The following is a 17,165-nucleotide window of genomic DNA, read 5'->3' on the forward strand; positions in this document are numbered from 1 at the left end:
CCAAAAAATTTCAATGCTTAATAACTTCTTTAATAAGGGCGTTTTTGTAGGCGAACGACAGACGTGGTAGTTTAATTAAGGGACTGTAGCTTAGATTCATTTTTTATGGGTGCAAAAAAATCGCAATCACGCCGGTATTCGAACCATCGACCTCCCAATCCCTATAAAGGCACCTTAAGCACTCGACAATCCGGGCGTTGCTATTGCTATGCTGCAATTGTTTTTACTTTAGAAACAAGCTTTGCTTCAGAATGGGAGCCACTGAGATCGAAAATGGAGAACGAAAGCGTAAAAAAGTCACTTGAGAAGTCGTAGAATGTTCTAGAATAGAAACGCATAAAGGTCAAGCAAAAATTGCATAAAAAGACCAACATGTTTACAATGTATATCTATATCTATACCTGTATATCTATAGCAAAAAGTCTTTTTGTTTTACACTCTAGGTACCCATGGTATACTCCAAACCCAGTTTGGTTCAATTTGAATAACTACTTGACCCGATGAAAAAGACCTATTTTCAAAACTCTTTATTCGGGAAATTCCTTTTTTTCCTATACAAGTTATAGCAAAATTTTTTTATTTTACACTCCAGATACACATGGAATACTCCATATCCAGTTTGGTTCGATTTGAATAATTTCTTGACCCAATGAAAAATACTATATATAAAAATTAATTACTCGAAATAATCGGGAATTTCCGTATGAAAGCTAACGTTTTTCCTAGACAAGATATAGCACAAATTCTTTTCGTTTTACACTATAGATGCACATGGGATACTCCATAACGAGTTTGGTTTGAATTGGACATCTTCTTGACCCGATGAAAAAGATCTATTTTTAAAATTCGTTATTTGCGAATTTCGCAGTTTTCCGTATGAAATACTAACTTTTCTCCTAGACAAGCTATAGCAAAAATTCTTTTTGTTTTACACTTTAGGTACCCATGGTATACTCCAAACCCAGTTTGGTTCGATTTGAATAAATTTTTGACCCAATGAAAAATACTATATACAAAAATAATTACTTGAAATATTATCAAATTTCCGTATGAAAGCTAACTTTTTTCCTAGGCAAGATATACCCAAATTCTTTTTGTTAAACACTTTAGATGCACATGGGATACTCCATACCATGTTTGGTTTGATTTGGACAGCTCCTTGACCCGATGAAAAAGACCTATTTTTAAAATTCGCTACTTTTTTCCTATACAAGTTATAGCAAAAATTCTTTTTATTTTACACTCTAGGTACACATGGAATACTCCATGCAGAGTTTGGTTCGGTTTGAATAACTTCTTGACCCATTGAAAAATACTATTTTTAAAATTTAAATATTCGAATTAATCGCAATTTTCCGTTTGAAAATCTAACTTTTATCCTAGGCAAACTAAATCAAAATTCTTTTTGTTTAAAACTTAAAAATTCGAAATAATCTTACTTATTCGTATGACAATCTAACTTCTTTCTTAGGCAAGCTATAGCAAAAATTCTTTTTGTTCTACTCTCTAGATACACATGGGGTTCTCAATGCCGTGATTGTTTCGATTTTAACAGCTCCTTGACTCAATGAAAAATTCTATTTCTAAAATTCTATAATCGAATTTTATTCGAAATAGTCGCGATTTTTCATAAGAAATACTATATTTTCTAGGCAAACTATAGCAACAATTTTTTTGTTTTACACTCTAGGTACCCATGGTATACGCCATAACCAGTTTGGCTCGATTTGAATAATTTCTTGACCCAATGAAAAAGACCTATTTTTAAAATTCCTTATTCGCGAAATTCGCAAATTTCTCTATGAAAACCTAACTTTTTTCATAGACAAGCTATAGCCAAAGTCCTTTTGGTTTCAGATTCTAAGTACACAGGGCATACTCCAAACCGAATTCAGTTTGATTTGGACAAATCTTTGACCCGATGAAAAAGAGCTAATTTTAAAATTCATTATTCGCGAAATTCGCAAATCTCCGTATGAAACCTAACTTTTTCCTAGACAAGCTATAGCCAAAGTTCTTTTCATTTCAGATTGTAGGTACACGGGGGATCCTCCATACCGAGTTTGGTTTGATTTGGACAACTTCTTGACCGATGAAAAAGATCTATCTTTAAAACTCGTTCTTCGCGAAATTCGCAAATTTCCGTATGAAAACCTAACTTTTTTCTAGACAAGCTATGGCCAAAGTTTTTTTGTTTCAGATTGTAGGTACACGGGGGATCCTCCATACCGAGTTTGGTTTGATTTGGACAACTCCTTGACCCGATGAAAAAGATCTATCTTTAAAGCTCGTTGTTCGCGAAATTCGCAGTTTTCGGAATGAAATACTAACTTTTCTCTTAGACAAGCTATAGCAAAAACTGATTTCGTTTTACACTCTAGGTACCCATGGTATACTTCATACCCAGTTTGGTTCGATTTGAATAATTTCTTGACCCAATGAAAAAAATACTATATATAAAAATTAATTACTCGAAATAATCGGGAATTTCCGTATGAAAGCTAACGTTTTTCCTAGACAAGATATAGCAAAAATTCTTTTCGTTTTACACTCTAGATGCACATTGGATACTCCATAACGAGTTTGGTTTGATTTGGACATATTCTTGACCCGATGAAAAAGACCCATTTTTAAAATTCGTTATTGGCGAATTTCGCAGTTTTCCGTATGAAATACTAACTTTTCTCTTAGACAAGCTACAGCAAAAACTCATTTCGTTTTACACTTTAGGTACCCATGGCATGCTCCAAACCCAGTTTGGTTCGATTTGAATAACTGCTTGACCCGATGAAAAAGACCTGTTTTTCAAATTCTTTATTCGCGAAATTCGCAAATTACCGTCTGAAAAGCTAGCTTTTTTTCCTAGACAAGCAATAGCAAAAATTGTTTTTGTTTTGTTTTCTAGGTACCCATGGTATACTCCATATCCAGTTTGGTTCGATTTGAATAACTTCATGACCCAATGTAAAATACTATACACAAAAATCAATTACTCGAAATAATAGCAAATTTCCGAACTAAAGCGAACTTTTTTCCTAGGCAAGCTATGCCAAAATTCTTTTTGTTATACACTTTAGATGCACATGGGATACTCCAAATCGAGTTTGGTTTGATTTGGACAGTTCCTTGATCCGATGAAAAAGACCTAGTTTTAAAATTCATTATTCGCGAAATTCGCAATATTCCTTATGAAATACTAACTTTTCTCCTAGACAAGCTATAGCAAAAACTCTTTTCGTTTTACACTTTAGGTACCCATGGTTTGCTCCAAACCCAGTTTGCTTCGATTTGAACAACTGCTTGACCCGACGACAAAGCCCTTTTTTTAAAACTCTTTATTCGCGAATTTCACAAATTACTGCCTGAGAAGATAGCTTTTTTCCTAGACAAGTAATAGCAAAAATTGTTTTTGTTTTACACTCTAGTTACCCATTGTATACTCCATATCCAGTTTGGTTCGATTTGAATAACTTCATGACCCAATGAAAAAACTATACACAAAAATCAATTACTCGAAATAATAGCAAATTTCCGAACTAAAGCGAACTTTTTTCCTAGGCAAGCTATGCCAAAATGCATTTTGTTATACACTTTAGATGCACATGGGATACTCCAAATCGAGTTTGGTTTGATTTGGACAATTCCTTGATCCGATGAAAAAGACCTAGTTTTAAAATTCATTATTCGCGAAATTCGCAATATTCCTTATGAAATACTAACTTTACTCCTAGACAAGTTATAGCAAAATTTTTTTATTGTTTTACGCTCTGGGTACCCATGGTATACTCCATACCCAGTTTGGTTCGATTTGAATAACTTCTTGACCCGATGAAAAGGACCTATTTTCAAAACTTCTTTATCGCTAAATTCGCAAATCTCCTTTTGAAAACTTAACTTTCTTCCTAGACAAACTATAGCCAAAATTCTTTTATTTCCTGGTTTCCAGGTACACAGGGTATACTCCATACCAAGTTTAGTTTGATTTGAATAACTTCTTGACCCGAGGAAAAAGACCTGTTTTTAAAATTCCGTTTTCCCGATATTCGCAAATTTCTGTATGAAAACCTAACTTTTTTCCTAGACAAGTAATAGCTAAACTTCTATTAGTTTTACATTCTAGATACTCATGGTAAACTCCACGCCCAGTTTGGTTCGATTTGAATAACTTCTTGACCCGATGAAAAAAAGCATATTTTTAAAATTCCTTATTCGCGAAATTCGCAAATTTCCTTTTGAAAACTTAGCTTTCTTCCTGGACAAACTATAGCCAAGATTCTTTTTTTTGGATTCCAGGTACACAGGGTATACTCCATACCAAGTTTGGTTTGATTTGATTAACTTCTTTTTCCGTATGAAAACCTAACTTTTTTTCTAGACAAGCAATAGCAAAAATTCCTTTAGTTTAATACTCTAGATACTCATGGTATACTCCATGCCCAGTTTGGTTCGATTTTAATAACTGCTGGACCCAATGAAAAATACTATATTTAAAAATTAAATATTCGAAAAAATCGCAATTTTCCGTATGAAAAATTACCTTTTTTCTATACAAGCTAAAGCAAAAGTGCTTTTTGTTTTACACTCTAGATAAACATGGGATACGCCATGCTGAGTCTGGTTCGATTTGAATAACTTCTTGACCCGATCAAAAAAAAACTATTTTGAAATTCCTTATGCGCAAAATTCGCAAATTTCCTCTTGAAAACCTAACTTTTTTTCCTACACAAGCTATAGCGAAAATTCTTTTTGTTTTGGATTCTAGGTACACATGGGGATACTCCATACCGAGTTTGGCTTGATGCGAATAACTTCCTGACCCAATGAAAAATACTATAATTTAAAAATACTTTAACTTTTTTCCTAGGCAAGCTATAGTAAAAATATTTTTGTTTTACACTCTAGATGCACATGGGATACTCAATGCCGCGGTTGGTTTGATTTGGACAACTCCTTGAATCGATGAAAGAGACCTATTTTTAAAGTTCGCTTATGGCGAAATTTGCAAACTTCCGTATGAAAAACTAACTTTTTTCCAATACAAGCTATAGCCAAAATTCTTTTTATTTTACACTCTAGGTACACATGGAATACTCCATGCAGGGTTTGGTTTGGTTTGAATAACTTCTTGACCCAATGAAAAATACTATATTTAAAAATCAAATATTCGAAATAATCGCAATTTTCCAAATGAAAATCTAACTTTTTTCCTAGGCCAGCTATAACTAAATAATTTTTGTTTTATACTCTAGGTATCCATGGTATACTCCATACCCACTTTGGTTCGATTTGAATAACTTCTTGACTCGATAAAAAAGACCTATTCTTAAAATACGTTAAATTACATTATTAGCAAATTTCGCAAATTTCCTTATGAAAACCTAACTTTTCTCCTAGACAAGTTATAGCAATTTTTTTTTCGTTTTACGCTCTGGGTACCCATGGTATACTCCATACCCAGTTTGGTTCGATTTGAATAACTTCTTGACCTAATGAAAAATACATTATATAAAAATCAATTACTCGAAATAATCGCAATTTTCCGTATGAAAGTTAACTTTTTTCCTAGGCAAGCTATAGCAAAAAATCTTTTCGTTTCACACTCTAGGTACCCATCGTATACTCCATACCCTGTTTGGTTCGATTTGAATAACTTCTTGACCCGATGAAAAGGACCTATTTTTAAAATTTCTTATTCGCTAAATTCGCAAATTTCCTTTTGAAAACTTAGCTTTCTTCCTGGACAAACTATAGCCAAGATTCTTTTTTTTGGATTCCAGGTACACAGGGTATACTCCATACCAAGTTTGGTTTGATTTGATTAACTTCTTTTTCCGTATGAAAACCTAACTTTTTTCTAGACAAGCAATAGCAAAAATTCCTTTAGTTTAACACTCTAGATACTCATGGTATACTCCATGCCCAGTTTGGTTCGATTTTAATAACTGCTGGACCCAATGAAAAGTACTATATTTAAAAATTAAATATTCGAAAAAATCGCAATTTTCCGTATGAAAAATTACCTTTTTTCTATACAAGCTAAAGCAAAAGTGCTTTTTGTTTTACACTCTAGATAAACATGGGATACGCCATGCTGAGTCTGGTTCGATTTGAATAACTTCTTGACCCGATCAAAAAAAACCTATTTTGAAATTCCTTATGCGCAAAATTCGCAAATTTCCTCTTGAAAACCTAACTTTTTTTCCTACACAAGCTATAGCGAAAATTCTTTTTGTTTTGGATTCTAGGTACACATGGGGATACTCCATACCAAGTTTGGTTTGATGCGAATAACTTCCTGACCCAATGAAAAATACTATATTTAAAAATCAAAAATTCGAAATAATCGCAATTTTCCAAATGAAAATCTAACCTTTTTCCTAGGCCAGCTATAACTAAATAATTTTTGTTTTATACTCTAGGTATCCATGGTATACTCTATGCCCACTTTGGTTCGATTTGAATAACTTCTTGACGCGATAAAAAAGACCTATTCTTAAAATACGTTAAATTACATTATTAGCAAATTTCGCAAATTTCCTTATGAAAACCTAACTTTTCTCCTAGACAAGTTATAGCAAATTTTTTTTTGTTTTACGCTCTGGGTACCCATGGTATACTGCATACCCAGTTTGGTTCGATTTGAATAACTTCTTGACCTAATGAAAAATACATTATATAAAAATCAATTACTCGAAATAATCGCAAATTTCCGTATGAAAGTTAACTTTTTTCCTAGGCCTTCTATAGCAAAAAATCTTTTCGTTTTACACTCTAGGTACCCATCGTATACTCCATACCCTGTTTGGTTCGATTTGAATAACTTCTTGAATCGATGAAAAGGACCTATTTTTAAAATTTCTTATTCGCTAAATTCGCAAATTTCCTTTTGAAAACTTAACTTTCTTACTGGACAAACTATAGCCAAAATTCTTTTTTTTGGATTCCAGGTACACAGGGTATACTCCATACCAAGTTTGGTTTGATTTGAATAACTTCTTTTTCCGAGGAAAAAGACTTGATTTTAAAATTCGGTTTTCGACAAATTCGCAAATTTCCGTTTGAAAACATCTTTTTTCCTAGACGAGTAATAGCTGAAATTCTTTTAGTTTTGCTCTCTAGATACTCATGGTATACTCCATGCCCAGTTTGGTTCGATTTGAATAACCTCTTGACCCAATGAAAAATACATTATATAAAAATCAATTACTCGAAATGATCGCAAATTTCCGTATGAAAATTAAGTTTTTCCTAGGCAAGCTATAGCAAAAAATCTTTTTGTTTTACATTCTAGATGCGCATGGGATACCCCATACCGAGTTTGGTTTGATTTGGACAACAATTCCTTGACCAGATGAAAAAAATCTGTTTTTAAAATTTTATAATTGCTATTTATTCGAAATAATCGAAAAGTTCCGTATGAAATATTATATTTTCTCCTAGACAAGCTATAGCAACAACTCTTCTGTTTAACACACTAGTTACCCATGGTTTACTCCATACCTAGTTTGGTTCGATTTGAATAACTTCTTGACCCGATGAAAAAGAACTATTTTTAAAATTTCTTTTTCGCAAAATTCGCAAATTTCCTTTTGAAAACTTAACTTTCTTCCTAGACAAACTATAGCAAAAATTCTTTTTTTTTGGATTCCAGGTACACTGGGTATACTCCACACCAAGTTTGGTTTGATTTGACTAATTTCTTGTTCCGAGGAAAATGACCTGATTTTAAAATTCCGTTTCCGTGAAATTCGCAAATTTCCGTATGAAAACATAACTTTTTTCCTAGACAAGTAATAGCTAAAATTCTTTTAGTTTTACTCTCTAGATACTCATGGTATACTCCATGCCTATTTTGGTTCGATTTGAATAACCTCTTGACTCTTGAACAATGAAAAATACATTATATAAAAACCAATTACTCGAAATAATCGCAAATTTCCGTATGAAAGTTAACTTTTTCCTAGGCAAGCTATAGCAAAAAATCATTTTGTTTTACATTCTAGATGCGAATGGGATACCCCATACCGATTTTGGTTTGATTTGGACAAAAATTTGTTGTCCAAATGAAACCAAACTCGGTATGGGGTATCCCATGCGCATCTAGAATGTAAAACAAAAAGATTTTTTGCTGTAGTTTGCCTAAGAAAAAGTTAACTTTCATACGGAAATTTGCTATTATTTCGAGTAATTGGTTTTTATATAAAGTATTTTTCATTGTTCAAGAGTCAAGAGGTTATTCAAATCGAACCAAAATAGGCATGGAGTATACCATGAGTATCTAGAGAGTAAAACTAAAAGAATTTTAGCTATTACTTGTCTAGGAAAAAAGTTATGTTTTCATACGGAAATTTGCGAATTTCGCGAGAACGGAATTTTAAAATCAAGTCTTTTTCCTCGGAACAAGAAATTATTCAAATCAAACCAAACTTGGTATGGAGTATACCCTCTGTACCTGGAATCCAAAAAAAGAGTTTTGGCTATAGTTTGTCTAGGAAGAAAGTTAAGTTTTCAAAAGGAAATTTGCGAATTTAGCGAATAAGAAATTTTAAAATTAGGTCTTTTTCATCGGGTCAAGAAGTTATTCAAATCGAATCAAACTGGGTATGGAGTACACCATGGGTAACTAGTGTGTTAAACAGAAGAGTTGTTGCTATAGCTTGTCTAGGAGAAAATATAGTATTTCATACGGAAACTTTCGATTATTTCGAATAAATAGCAATTATAAAACTTTAAAAACAGATTTTTTTCATCGGATCAAGGAGCTGTTGTCCAAATGAAACCAAACTCGGTATGGGGTATCCCATGCGCATCTAGAATGTAAAACAAAAAGATTTTTTGCTATAGCTTGCCTAGGAAAAAATTTAATTTTCATACGGAAATTTGCGATCATTTCGAGTAATTGATTTTTATATAATGTATTTTTCATTGTTCAAGAGTCAAGAGGTTATTCAAATCGAACCAAAATAGGCATGGAGTATACCATGAGTATCTAGAGAGTAAAACTAAAAGAATTTTAGCTATTACTTGTCTAGCAAAAAAGTTATGTTTTCATACGGAAATTTGCGAATTTCGCGAAAACGGAATTTTAAAATCAGGTCTTTTTCCTCGGGTCAAGAAGTTATTCAAATCGAATCAAACTGTGTATGGAGTACACCATGGGTAACTAGTGTGTTAAACAGAAGAGTTGTTGCTATAGCTTGTCTAGGAGAAAATATAGTATTTCATACGGAAATTTTCGAATATTTCGAATAAATAGCAATTATAAAATTTTAAAAACAGATTTTTTTCATCGGATCAAGGAGTTGTTGTCCAAATCAAACTAAACTCGGTATGGGGTATCCCATGCGCATCTAGAAGGTAAAACAAAAAGATTTTTTGCTATAGCTTGCCTAGGAAAAAGTTATGTTTTCATACGGAAATTTGCGAATTTCGCGAAAACGGAATTTTAAAATCAGGTCTTTTTCCTCGGAACAAGAAGTTATTCAAATCAAACCAAACTTGGTATGGAGTATACCCTGTGTACCTGGAATCCAAAAAAAAGAATTTTGGCTATAGTTTGTCTAGGAAGAAAGTTAAGTTTTCAAAAGGAAATTTGCGAATTTAGCGAATAAGAGGTTTTAAAAATAGGTCTTTTTCATCGGGTCAAGAAGTTATTCAAATCGAACCAAACTGGGCATGGAGTATACGATGGGTACCTAGAGTGTAAAACGAAAAGAATTTTTGCTATAGCTTGCCTAGGAAAAAAAATTAACTTTCATACGGAAATTTGCGATTATTTCGAGTAATTGATTTTCAAATTATGTATTTTTCATTGGGTCAAGAAGTCATTCAAATCGAAGCAAACTGGGTATGGAGTATAATATGGGTACCCAGAGCGTAAAACAATGAAAAATTTTTGCTATAACTTGTATAGGAGAAAAGTTAGGTTTTCATAAGGAAATTTGCGAATTTTGCTAATACTGTAATTCAACGTATTTTAAAAATAGGTCTTTTTTATCGAGTCAAGAGGTTATTCAAATCGAACCAAACTGGGCATGGAGTATACCATGGATACCTAAAGTGTAAAACAAAAAGAATTTTTGCTATAGCTTGTCTAGGAGAAAAGTTAGTATTTCATTCGGAATATTGCGAATTTCGCGAACAACGAATTTTAAAACTAGGTCTTTTTCATCGGATCAAGGAGATGTCCAAAGCAAACCAAACTCGGTTTGGAGTATACCAAGTGCAGCTAAAGTGTATAACCAAAGGAATTTCTGTATAGCTTGCCTAGGAAAAAAGTTCGCTTTAGTTCGGAAATTTGCTATTGTTTCGAGTAATTGATTTTTGTGTATAGTTTTTTTCATTGGGCCATGAAGTTATTCAAATCGAACCAAACTGGATATGGAGTATACCATGGGTACCTAGAGTGTAAAACAAATAAAAAATTTGCTATTACTTGTCTAGGAAAAAAAGCTAGCTTTTCAGACGGTAATTTGTGAATTTCGCGAATAAAGAATTTTAAAAATAGGTCTTTTTCGTCGGGTCAAGCAGTTAATCAAATCGAACCAAACTGGGTTTGGAGAATACCATGGGTAACTAAAGTGTAAAACGAAAAGAGTTTTTGCTATAGCTTGTCTAGGAGAAAAGTTAGTATTTCATAAGGAATATTGCGAATTTCGCGAATAACAAATTTTAAAACTAGGTCTTTTTCATCTGATCAAGGAATTGTCCAAATCAAGCCAAACTCGATTTGGAGTATCCCATGTGCATCTAAAGTGTATAACAAAAAAAAAATTGGCGTAGCTTGCCTAGGAAAAAAGTTCGCTTTAGTTCGGAAATTTGCTATTATTTCGAGTAATTGATTTTTGTGTATAGTATTTTACATTGGGTCATGAAGTTATTCAAATCGAACCAAACTGGATATGGAGTATACCATGGGTACCTAGAGTGTAAAACAAAAACCATTTTTGCTATTGCTTGTCTAGGAAAAAAAGCTAGCTTTTCAGACGGTAATTTGCGAATTTCGCGAAAACGGAATTTTAAAAACAGGTCTTTTTCATCGGGTCAAGAAAATGTCCAAATCAAACCAAACTTGTTATGGAGTATCCAATGTGCATCTAGAGTGTAAAACGAAAAGAATTTTTGCTATATCTTGTCTAGGAAAAACGTTAGCTTTCATACAGAAGTTCCCGATTATTTCGAGTAATTAATTTTTATATATAGTATTTTTTTTCATTAGGTCAAGAAATTATTCAAATCGAACCAAACTGGGTATGGAGTATACCATGGGTACCTAGAGTGTAAAACAAAAACAGTTTTTGCTATAGCTTGTCTAAGAGAAAAGTTAGTTTTTCATTCGGAAAACTGCGAATTTCGCGAATAACGAGTTTTAAAGACAGATCTTTTTCATCGGGTCAAGGAGTTGTCCAAATTAAACCAAACTCGGTATGGAGGATCCCCCGTGTACCTACAATCTGAAACAAAAAAAACATTGGCCATAGCTTGTCTAGAAAAAAGATATCCATACGGAAATTTGCGAAATTCGCGAATCAAGAATTTTAAAAATAGGTATTTTTCATCTGGTCAAGTAGTTATTCAAATGGAACCAAACTGGGTTTGGAGTATACCATGGGTACCTAAAGTGTAAAACAAAAAAAAAATTGCTATAGCTTGTCTGAAAGTAAAGTTAGTATTTCATACGGAATATTGCAAATTTCGCAAATAACGAACTTTAAAACTAGGTCTTTTTCTTCGGATCAAGGTGTTGTCCAAATCAAACCAAACACGGTTTGGAGTATCCCATGTGCATCTAAGGTGTATAACAAAAAGAATTTTGGTATAGCTTGCCTAGGAAAAAAGTTCGCTTTCATTCGGAAATTTGCTATTATTTCGAGTAACTGATTTTTTTATATGGTATTTGTCATTGGGTCACGAAGTTATTCAAATCGAACCAAACTGGATATGGAGTAAACCATGGGTACATAGAGTGTAAAACTAAAAGAATTTTTGCTATAGCTTGTCTAGGAAAAAAATTAGTTTTTCGTACGTAAATTTCCGATTAATTCGAGTTATTAAATTTAAATAACTTTTAAAAATAGGTTTTTTATCGGATCAAAGAGTTGTTCAAAGTGAACAAAATTGATATCCCAGACTACCAGTACTATTTAGGTTGTAATGCAAAAAGAATGGTCCGCCTAACTTCCCTAGAAAAAAGTTCGTTTTTCAATCGGAAATATCGACTTATTCGCTTATTCTATTTTCAAAAATATAGAAATTTCATCGGCTCAAGGAGTTGTTCAAATCAAACCAAACTCGGTATTGAGTATCTCCTGTGAGGGTAGAGTGTAAATTAAAAAGAAATTTTGCTATAGCTTGTCTAGGAAAAAGGTTCGTTTTTCAATCGGAAATATCGACTTATTCGCTTATTCTAATTTCAAAAATATATAAATTTCATCGGGTCAAGGAGTTGTTCAAATCAAACCAGACTGGGTATGGAGTACACCATGGATACTTAGAGTGTAAAACAAAATGAAATTTTGCTATTGCTTGTCTAGGAAAAAAAGTCAGCTTTTCAGACGGTAATTTGCGAATTTCGCGAACAAAGAATTTTAAAAATAGGTCTTTTTCATCGGGTCAAAAAGTTGTTCAAATCAAACCAAACTGGGTGTGGAGTATACCATGGGTACCTAAAGTGTAAAACAAAAAAAATTGCTATAGCTTTTCTAAAAGAAAAGTTAGTATTTCATACGGAATATTGCGAATTTCGCGAATAACGAACTTTAAAACTAAGTCTTTTTCTTCGGATCAAGGTGTTGTCCAAATCAAACCTAGCTCGGTTTGGAGTATCCCATGTGCATCTAAGGTGTATAACAAAAAGAATTTTGGTATAACTTGCCTAGGAAAAAAAGTTCGCTTTCATTCGGAAATTTGCTATTATTTCGAGTAATTGATTTTTGTATATAGTATTTGTCATTGGGTCACGAAGTCATTCAAATCGAACCAAACTGGATATGGAGTAAACCATGGGTACCTAGAGTGTAAAACAAAAACCTTTTTTTGCTATTGCTTGTCTAGGAAAAAAGGTAGCTTTTCAGGCGAAAATTTGCGAATTTCGCGAATAAAGAATTTTAAAAATAGGTCTTTTTCATCGGGTCAAAAAGATGTTCAAATCAACCCAAACTCGTTATGGAGTATCCCATGTGCATCTAGAGTGTAAAACAAAAAAATTGCTATATCTTGTCGAGGAAAAACGTTAGCTTTCATACGGAAATTCCCGATTATTTCGAGTAATTACTTTTTATATATAGTATTTTTTTTCATTGGATCAAGAAATTATTCAATTCGAACCAAACTGGGTATGGAGTATACAATGGGTACCTAGAGTGTAAAACAAAAAGAGTTTTCGATATAGCTTGTCTAGGAGAAAAGTTAGTATTTCATACGGAATATTGCGAATTTCGCGAATAGCGAATTTTAAAACTAGGTCTTTTTCATCGGATCAAGGAGTTGTCCAAAGCAAACCAAACTCGGTTTGGAGTATCCCATGTGCATCTAAAGTTTATAATAAAAAGAATTTCGGTATAGCTTGCCTAGGAAAAAAATTCGCTTTCATTCGGAAATTTGCTATTATTTCGAATAATTAAATTTTGTATATAGTATTTTTCATTGGGTCATGAAATTATTCATATCGAACCAAACTGGATATGGAGTATACCATGGGTGCCTAGAGTGTAAAGCAAAAAGAGTTTTTGCTATGGCTTGTCTAGCAGAAAAGTTAGTATTTCATACGGAAAACTACGAAATTCTCAAATAACGAATTTTCAATTTAGGTCTTTTTCATCGGGTCAAGAAGATGTCCAAATTAAGCCAAACTCGTTATGGAGTATCCCATGTGCATCTATAGTTTAAAATGAAAAGAATTTGTGCTATATCTTGTCTAGGAAAAACGTTAGCTTTCATACGGAAATTCCCGATTATTTCGAGTAATTAATTTTTCGATATAGTATTTTTTCATTGGGTCAAGAAATTATTCAAATCAAACCAAACTGGATATGGAGTATTCCATGTGTACCTAGAGTGTAAAATAAAAAGAATTTTTGGTATAACTTGTATAGGAAAAAAGTTAGTTTTTCATACGGAAGTTTGCGACTTTCGCCATTAGCGAATTTTAAAAATAGGAATTTTCATCTGGTCAAGGAGCTGTCCAAATCAAACCAAACACGGTATGGAGTATCCCATGTGCATCTAAAAAGTATAACAACAAAAATTTCGGCATAGTTTGCCTAGGAAAAAAGTTCGCTTTCATTCGGAAATTTGCTATTATTTCGAGTAATTAATTTTTGTATATAGTATTTTTCATTGGATCATGAAATTATTCAAATCGAACCAAACTGGATATGGAGTATACCATGGGTGCCTAGATTGTTAAACAAAATTAATTTGGGTATATCTTGCCTAGGAAAAAAATTAGCTTTCATACGGAAATTTGCTATTATTTCAAGTTATTAATTTTTGTATATAATAATTTTCATTGGGTCAAAAAGTTATTCAAATCGAACCAAACTGGGCATGAAGCATACCATGGGTATCTAAAGTGTAAAACAAAAAGATTTTTTGCTATAGCTTGTCTAGGAGAAAACTTAGTACTTCATACGGAATATTGCGAATTTCGCGAATAACGAACTTTAAAACTAGGTCTTTTTCATCGGATCAAGGAGTTGTCCAAAGCAAACCAAACTCGGTTTGGAGTATCCCATGTGCATCTAAAGTGTATAACAAAAAGAATTTCGGTATAGCTTGCCTAGGAAAAAAATTCGCTTTCATTCGGAAATTTGCTATTATTTCGAGTAATTAATTTTTGTATATAGTATTTTTCATTGGGTCATGAAGTTATTCAAATCGAACCAAACTGGATATGGAGTATACCATGGGTACCTAGATCGTAAAACAAAACAATTTTAGCTATGGCTTGTCTAGGAAAAAAACTTGGCTTTTCAGACGGTAAATTGCGAATTTCGCGAATACGGAATCTTAAAAACAGGTCTTTTTCATCGGGTCAAGTAGTTATTCAAATCGAATCAAACTGGGTTTGGAGTATACCATGGGTACCTAGAGTGTAAAACACAAAGAGTTTTTGCTATAGCTTGTCTAGCAGAAATGTTAGTATTTCATACGGAAAACTGCGAAATTCGCAAATAACGAATTTTCAAATTAGGTCTTTTTCATCGGGTCAAGAAGATGTCCAAATCAAACCAAAATCGTTATGGAGTATCCCATGTGCATCTATAGTGTAAAATGAAAAGAATTTGTGCTATATCTGGTCTAGGAAAAACGTTAGCTTTCATACGGAAATTCCCGATTATTTCGAGTAATTAATTTTTAGATATAGTATTTTTTCATTGGGTCAAGAAATTATTCAAATCAAACCAAACTGGATATGGAGTATTCCATGTGTACCTAGAGTGTAAAATAAAAAGAATTTTTGCTATAACTTGTATAGGAAAAAAGTTAGTTTTTCATACGGAAGTTTGCGACTTTCGCCATTAGCGAATTTTAAAAATAGGAATTTTCATCTGGTCAAGGAGCTGTCCAAATCAAACCAAACACGGTATGGAGTATCCCATGTGCATCTAAAAAGTATAACAACAAAAATTTTGGTAGAGCTTGCCTAGGAAAAAAGTTCGCTTTCATACGGAATATTGCGAATTTCGCGAATAACGAACTTTAAAACTAGGTCTTTTTCATCGGATCAAGGAGTTGTCCAAAGCAAACCAAACTCGGTTTGGAGTATCCCATGTGCATCTAAAGTGTATAACAAAAAGAATTTCGGTATAGCTTGCCTAGGAAAAAAATTCGCTTTCATTCGGAAATTTGCTATTATTTCGAGTAATTAATTTTTGTATATAGTATTTTTCATTGGGTCATGAAGTTATTCAAATCGAACCAAACTGGATATGGAGTATACCATGGGTACCTAGATCGTAAAACAAAAACAATTTTAGCTATGGCTTGTCTAGGAAAAAAACTTAGCTTTTCAGACGGTAAATTGCGAATTTCGCGAATACGGAATCTTAAAAACAGGTCTTTTTCATCGGGTCAAGTAGTTATTCAAATCGAATCAAACTGGGTTTGGAGTATACCATGGGTACCTAGAGTGTAAAACACAAAGAGTTTTTGCTATAGCTTGTCTAGCAGAAATGTTAGTATTTCATACGGAAAACTGCGAAATTCGCAAATAACGAATTTTCAAATTAGGTCTTTTTCATCGGGTCAAGAAGATGTCCAAATCAAACCAAAATCGTTATGGAGTATCCCATGTGCATCTATAGTGTAAAATGAAAAGAATTTGTGCTATATCTGGTCTAGGAAAAACGTTAGCTTTCATACGGAAATTCCCGATTATTTCGAGTAATTAATTTTTAGATATAGTATTTTTTCATTGGGTCAAGAAATTATTCAAATCAAACCAAACTGGATATGGAGTATTCCATGTGTACCTAGAGTGTAAAATAAAAAGAATTTTTGCTATAACTTGTATAGGAAAAAAGTTAGTTTTTCATACGGAAGTTTGCGACTTTCGCCATTAGCGAATTTTAAAAATAGGAATTTTCATCTGGTCAAGGAGCTGTCCAAATCAAACCAAACACGGTATGGAGTATCCCATGTGCATCTAAAAAGTATAACAACAAAAATTTTGGTATAGCTTGCCTAGGAAAAAAGTTCGCTTTCATTCGGAAATTTGCTATTATTTCGAGTAATTAATTTTTGTATATAGTATTTTTCATTGGATCATGAAGTTATTCAAATCGAACCAAACTGGATATGGAGTATACCATGGGTGCCTAGATTGTAAAACAAAAACAATTTTTGCTATTGCTTAACTAGGAAAAAAGTTAGCTTTTCAGACGGTAATTTGCGAACTTCGCGAATAAAGAATTTTAAAAATAGGTCTTTTTCATCGGGTCAAGTAGTTATTCAAATCGAACCAAACTGGGTTTGGAGTATACCATGGGTACCTAAAGTGCAAAACAAAAAGAATTTTTGCTATAGCTTGTCTAGGAGAAAAGTTAGTATTTCATACGGAATATTGCGAATTTCGCGAATATCGATTTTTAAAACTAGGCTTTTTTTATCGGATCATGGAGTTGTCCAAATCAAACTAAACTCGGTTTGGAGTATCCCATGTG

Source organism: Convolutriloba macropyga, chromosome 4 (genome assembly GCF_964194025.1).
Source record: "Convolutriloba macropyga chromosome 4, txConMacr16.3, whole genome shotgun sequence".
Lineage (NCBI taxonomy): Eukaryota > Metazoa > Xenacoelomorpha > Acoela > Convolutidae > Convolutriloba > Convolutriloba macropyga.